At 43.9% G+C, this 7,228-nt stretch overlaps 1 pseudogene; it reads right to left on the bottom strand.

Moving 5' to 3' along the window:
* Nucleotides 1-1,453: 1,453 nt before the first annotated feature.
* LOC111545346 lies at nucleotides 1,454-1,627 on the bottom strand (annotated as a pseudogene).
* Between the last annotated feature and the right edge of the window lie 5,601 nt (nucleotides 1,628-7,228).

Below are 7,228 nucleotides of genomic sequence, written 5' to 3'. Positions count from 1 at the left end.
TCCACTGGTGTGCTCCCTAAACCTACTCTCACCATCCAGACGCTTGTGTCTTCTTCCACCCTTGTGCTCCTCTCAACATTTGGAAGCCTGTGTGTCTGCCCGCTGGGACTTGGGTTTTTATAGTCCCAGGATGGGGATGTGGTAGGCAAGGGTGATCTTGGAAAATGCAACATTTGGGCGGGAAAGCAGGAGTGCCTGTCCTCACCTAGGTCCGTGGGGGTGGAGACCTAGCTAGGGACCCGCCTTTCTCTACCCAACACTTCCCTGCCCCACTCTTGTATTAGGGACACAGCAGCCAGGCTCCTGAGCAGACAGGACTGCTACTGACCAGGGCCACATTAAACTTATAACCTCCAGCCAAAGCCAGGCAGACCTATCAGGGTATCTAATTCTGTCACATGACACAGGGGGACCAGACTTTTGGACAGGAGATTACCCTACCTATTGTAACCAAGGACCCCCTCAGTCCCATGAGACACCTTGCAGCTGAGAAAAAGAATAAATAAGTCTGTGTCCTGACAAGGAAGGCTATTCCTAAGAGACTGTTGAGAGCAGCAACCATGTTTGAAAGATTCCCTATTATTTAATGTATTCACAATAATCATATGTTGTTTAACTCCTTAAAAATACACACATATTTTGCAAAAGCTGTTTAAAAAATAAAATAAAATAAAATAAAGTAAAATAAATGCACACATAGTTGGAGTTTCCCAAACTAAGAGAGGAAAAAAAAAAAAAAAAGCCATGAGCCTTTCTTCAGGTATTACACTTGACTGTACAGATACTTCTGTCTGAATTCTCCAGAACTGGGCAGTGAGTGCTGCCTTATGAGGTCAACTCCCAAAAGTAGCTCATCAATATCTCATCTCTACCCCTTTTCTATTTTATGCCATTTCAAAGAGCCCAACTGTCATCTGTGCGCACCAAAACTACTCTATAAATGCTGGTGGGATTTGTGGACCTCAGCTCCATACTGATACACAAATTACTGCAGCTGTTTGAGGTTATTTGTATTTATGAGGCCGTGTGAACATTTTATTTCTGGGGCCAGTACAGCTAGAAAGACAAAATGTGGTCTCTAGTGAAAACCGATTGCCCATTCGTTAGAATTTAAGCCCACATTTTGCACTCAGCATTGTGTGAGATTGACAAGATCCATCAGGGATAATTGCTGCCTTTTTGGAAATTTGCACTGTGAAAGAGAAAGCATGTAAGTATAAATAGGGAGCATAGGTATCTGAAAAAATTTAAACTGCCCTTTGGCAGCTGTCCATTGTCACCAGAGAGGAGAGATTGCCTGATGTTTCCCCAGAGGCCTCACATGGTGGCCCATCATCCCTTGGCAACTTTGCCAGGCCCAGCTCAGCCCACAAGCTTGGAAATTTAATTTTGCCCCTGTCTCTTAGAGGCAGGCTTATATTAAACAAGCTCAAAGAACTGATAGTAAAAGGCTGAACACCAACTTATTTATTCATTTGAGAAATTATTAAGGAAACAGAAGACTCACATTTGTATGACCAGTGGATTTTCTGACTACTGAGGGACTTAAGAAGTAGGTCTGCTCAGTTAGCAATAATCGTGCCTTGGATAAACCTCACTGGCTATGATACTGCCACTTCACAAAGCTGCCAGGCTGCTCAGGATGCGAAGGCTGTTGAGGTGGGTAAAATCAGAACAATGGAAATCGATCAGACAAGGATTTGATGGCATCCCGCTGAGCTCCCCTGAGCATCCATCTCCTGTTGGGGATGGCCAAGAACTCACTGGTGAGACCAAAGTGCCCACCGAGGAGTGCCCTGTGGAGATGAGACACATACTGAACTGCATTGGTGAAGTAGGTCCTTCTTATTATGGGGTCCAAAAGGAATACATAGAAAGGTTACTGGCCTCAAGGAAGTCCCCACAGATCATTCACCTTGCTCACAGCTCTCTTCCAATTACAAGAGAAGCCTGTTCCTTGATTTCTTTTTGATTTTTATTTATTTTTGATTGACTAGGGGTGGATCATAGACAATGTTTTTAGAAAAATGAATTGAAAAAGACAGGGCCTGGAACAGGGCCTGGAACAGGGCCTGGAACAGGTTTTTTTTTTTTTTTTTTTTGAGGTGAAGCCTCACTCTGTCACCCAGGCTCGAGTGCAGTGGTGCAGAAATCTTGGTTCACTGCAGCCTCCACATCCTGGGTTCAAGTGGTTCTCCTGCCTCAGCCTCCCAAGTAACTGGGATTACAGGTGCCTGCCACCATGCCCAGCTAAGTTTTGTATTTTTAGTAGAGACGAGGTTTCACCATGTTGGCCAGGCTAATTTTGAATTCCTGACCTCAAGTGATCCACCTGCCTCAGCCTCCCAAAGTGTTGGGATTACAGGCGTGAGCTACCATACCTAGCCGTCTCTCATCTTTTTATTGGTATGTTTAGACTCAGTATTCAGAGGCAGGGTCATCTCATCAAAAATAAGTTGATATAAATAGAGCAGGAATCACGACTCCAAACCTCCAGTGGCTCATTCAAGTAATTAAGGAAGTGATTAGTTAGATTCTGAGACAAAAGATAAAACATGAGAAAAATGCTTTGTTACTCTCTGAATTAGTCAGGATTCTCCAGAGAGACAGAACAAATAGGAGATGGATATAGACATAGATTAGATATGGATGTAGATATAGATAGATAGATGAGAGAGGATTTATCAGGGGAATTGGCTCAAATGATTCTCGAGGCTGAGAAGTCCCAGGACAGGCTGTCTGCAAGCTGGAGACCTAGGAATTCTGGTAGTACAGCTCCGTACAAGTCCAAAGGCATCAGAATCAGGAGTTGATGGTGTAACTCAGTCCAAGGCCAAAGGCCTGAGAACCCGGGGGCCGTAACTTTGGTTATGTAACTCGTGGTGTAACTCGTGGAGTCCAAAGGTCGGGGAGCCTGAAATTGTCCAAGGACAGGAGAGAGACAGTATATCCCAACTCCAGTAGATAGATTAACCCATTGGCCCTTTCTATTTCTGTTTTCTGCAGGTACCCAGAGACTAGACAGTACCTGCCCACATTGAGGGTGGATCTTCCCCACTTAGTCCTCTCAGACTCACATGCCAATCTCCTTTGGAAATACCCTCACAGACACACTTAGAAAAAAAATGCTTTACCAGATTTCCAAGCATTTCTTATTCCAGTCAAGTTAACATCAAAAGTTAATCATTACGCTCACTTATTTTTGTTTTCCTAATTGTTTCTTGCATGTAAATAGCACTAGGAGAGTCCATCAAAGCCATGAAATCTCTTCCCTCCCAGAACTGGGTGGCACAGAAAGTGGTAGAGGTTGGTGTCATGATGCAGATGAAATACAGACCCATGTAAATACAGACCTGTAGTCTGCCACTGCTGCAGAGGCTCCACTTGATTGTGGGATGTAAGATGCAGGTGCAGAATGAAATGGGGAAACCCTGAGCCAGAGGAGGAGACAGTGATCCGGGCCTCCATATGCTCTGCGAGATATAGATCCTGAGCGCCACTGGCCCCCATTCCAAACTTAGGAGGCTTCCTGCTTTGGCTGCCATTCAGGGACAAATTCATGAAGACTTCCTCATAGCTCTTCATCCCAAGGCAAATCCATGGACAACCTCTACTCTATCTCCCCTCCCAACTGGTGGAGGCTGGGGGGAGTGGATCTAAAGCAGGAGGGTCTCAAATCTGATAGTTATTCAGGTCTTACTGGAGCTTCCAGAGAGCTGGGCCTTGGGATCTTCATTTATAAAATGAGGGATTTGCACCAGACAGTCCCTGCCAGCTCAGATTCTGCAAACATGATTCCCTTTACCTATTTATTTCTAAAGTAATGTGTGGGCCTGCACGATGGCTCATGCATGTAATCCCAGCTCTTTGGGAGACCAAGCAGGAGGATCACTTGAGGTCAGGAGTTCAAGACCAGGCTGGCAAACACGGTGAAACTCTGTCTCTACTAAAAATACAAAAGCTAATCAGGTGTGGTGGCATGTGCCTATAGTCCCAGAGACTCAGGAGGCTGAAGCAGGAGAATCGCTTGAACCCAGGAGGCAGAGGTTGCAGTGAGCTGAGATCGTGCCATTGCACTCTAGCCTGGGTAACCGAGTAAGATTCCATCTCATAATAAAGTAAAATAATGTGTGCTACTTAAAAAGCCTCAAATAATACAATGTATATAAAACCCCTTCATGTGTTTTGAGCTGTGACAATGCAAATATGAAGAATGAGTAGGGCTCATTTGACTATGTCTATGACTATGTCTATTTGACTATGTCTTCATTTGACTGGGACAGTTTCCATTTGCACGTATTGTCTGCCTGTCATTGCTAACAACACTCCTTTTATTCTCAAAATTTCCCAGTTGAATGATTATTTATATGGACCACACAAGCATGGATAGCCCTGGGTGTGGTGCTATGCCATGGCTGGCTGATGAGAGTCGTTTCCCATAACTATGGAAGACATAGGCAGAGCTTTAGTTAAATAAGAAAAAGAGACGGAATAAGCAGATTGTTATGATATGTCAAACCCACCAAGGCCTAGAATCATACGTGATGTCCCCAAAACCCTATGTAAAAAAGGGAGAGACTCTGAGAAGAGTTGAATGCCCAGTTATGACCCTAAGGTAAGGGGAGAAGGAGGGGCAGCTGGGAGTCAGTGACCCTTCTAAGACTTGTAGAGATCAAACCAAGGTGACTCTCTATGGGATAAAAAAGTGGCAGTGAAATTCACACACACATACACACACAAACACACACACCCCACACACCATTTCTTGACCCTACCTCCTTCTCCAGTTGTTATTTTATCCCATGCTGTCTTTCTCATCACCCGGTTTTCTGAAAAATAACCCTAGCCTTATTGTTTCTCCTCTTTCACTTTGTTCAAGCTTCTGCGCCCACTCCTCACTCTCACCAAGATCATTAATGAAGCACTTCAGGTCCTTGTCAGTTGACCTGCCTTCTTGCAGTGTTGGATGCTAACTGCTGTCTTTTTGAAGTCTTCCTTTTCCAGCCTCTCTAGTGTTCCTTCTCAGATGTCTTTACTCAATCCTTAGAGTTTGTGTTCCCCAGTGTTCTGCCCTCATCCCACTCAACAATTCTTCCTGCAGCTCTTGTCCACACCAATTCAACTATTACCTACAAACTAGTGAGTTGAAATCGCTATCTCCAGACATTTCTCGTGAGTTCCATGCTTATATAGCTGACTACCTCGAGACACATTCCTATGGTTTTCCCCATGCACCCCAAACTTCACACGCTTAAACCTGAGATCACCAACTGCCTTCACCATTTCCCAAGCCTATCTTGAATCTTACATTCCTAATCTTGTGGAATCTCACTGCCATCTACCCCGTTTCCAAGGCAGGTCTATATAAACTATCAACTTTATTTTCCTTTTACTCCTTACATCCAAACAGTCCATAGATGCAATCAATTTTATGCTTTTGACCTGTATCATGCTTCTGTCCCCTTCTGCATCCCCACTTCCTTTCTTCAGGCTCCTATTACTTCCCACCTAAAACACCACATGGGCAACTTCATTGATCTCCCTGCCTCTAGCTGTGCTCCCTTTCAGTCCAACCCTGTGTACTCTGACATCAGAGCAACCTTTTGAAATCCCAAATCTGATCTCTGTTGCCACTTTATTGGAGTTCCTTCCTATGTTGCTCTGTTTTCCTTGGGGTCCTGGAATGATATTGGAGAAGGCATGGATCAGACCAATAGCTATAGGAGAAATGGCACATAAAAGCCAAGGTCTTATCATAGGCTCGGGACATTCTTTATATATTTTTTTTCCTTCACACTGTTTGGATTCACCCCACTAAGCTGAGCAAACACCAAGATTCTTTTACAATTGGAAAACGATCCTAAGAAGGAGACCCTGGGGTTCCAGTTAATTTGACTGTGTGGTGGCTCAAGAAGCTAGTTTAAAAGATATGTGACCTCATTTGTTTTCCTAAACTGATGAAGGGAGCCTACCAGTTACATGTGAATAAAGAACTGTAGCAATGAATAAGGAACTGTAGCAGAGAGAAGAGACAACCTGGCACATGCTGGTTGGACTCCAGTCTTCCAGGGTAGGGAGATGCTCCTCCCATACTGCATTCTAGTGTTTCCCTCTAAACATCTGGATTCCATCACATCTCTGCTAAATATGCTTTGAAGCTTCCTTCAGGATTAAAGCAAAATTCTTGAGACTAGCACGTGACATTGTACTTGGTGTGGCCTCTGCCTTCCTCACTAGTCTGACAACTGTATCTCTTACTCCAATTACGACAAATCATTTTCAAAAGTGCCACACTTTGATCTTGCTCCATGTTTTCTCTGCTGGGAACCTCTTTATTCTCTCAGGACTTCTGTGCCTCTTATTCCTTCTTTGCTGTTTGGATGAGATTTTTTTTTTATCCCCATCAACATTTGATCTCCAATATGGTGACTTTGGGAAGTGGAGCCTAGTGGGTGATGTTTAGGTCATGGAGGGCAGGGAATTCATCCCTCATAAATGGGAGACTGAGGTGGGAAGATCACTGAGCCCAGGAGTTCAGGACCAGCCTGGGCAACATACAGAAAGTCCCATCTCTAAAAATAAAATTAAAACAATTAGCTGGGCTTGGTGGCACATGCCTGTAGTCTTAACTACTCAGGAGGCTGAGGCAGGAAGATCTCTTGAGCCCAGAAGCTCTAGGCTGCATGGAGCTATGATTATGCCACTGCACTCCAGCCAGGGTGACTGAGTGAGATCCCATCACTTAAAAAAAATATACCATGGAGGCTATGCAGGACAATGTCAAGGTCAAGAAACCATATTTTGTCACCTAAAATTCATTATCTCCTTCAGTAGAAATATTTACATTGTATCCCATTGTATGGCTAGATTCCCTTTCTCAGTGTCCTTTGCAATTAGGTGTGTCAGTGACTGGTTTTCAATACGTTGTGCACAGAAGATACTTAACATTTCTGCACCAAGGATTTTAAGCAGTGGGTACAATTCATCCTTAATTACTCTTCCTTTTTTTCCCAGCTAGGTGCAGAAAATGCCAAGACCCTATGGGATGGTGGAATGACAAGATTGTAGGAGCTATCTGCCAACCAGAACACGGATCTTGAACTGTTGTGGGAGCAAGAAACAAGCGTCTGTTGTATTCGCAGCATGGTACATTATGTAGCCTATTAGTTCTAGCATCTTGGTCTACTCTAGATAATGTAGAAAGCTATTTAAAGTTATTGTTAATGAT

The sequence above is a fragment of the Piliocolobus tephrosceles genome, chromosome 1, assembly GCF_002776525.5.
Source record: "Piliocolobus tephrosceles isolate RC106 chromosome 1, ASM277652v3, whole genome shotgun sequence".
Lineage (NCBI taxonomy): Eukaryota > Metazoa > Chordata > Mammalia > Primates > Cercopithecidae > Piliocolobus > Piliocolobus tephrosceles.
The sequence above is the reverse complement of the archived record's forward strand: the minus strand, read 5'-3'. Positions and strand labels throughout refer to the sequence as shown.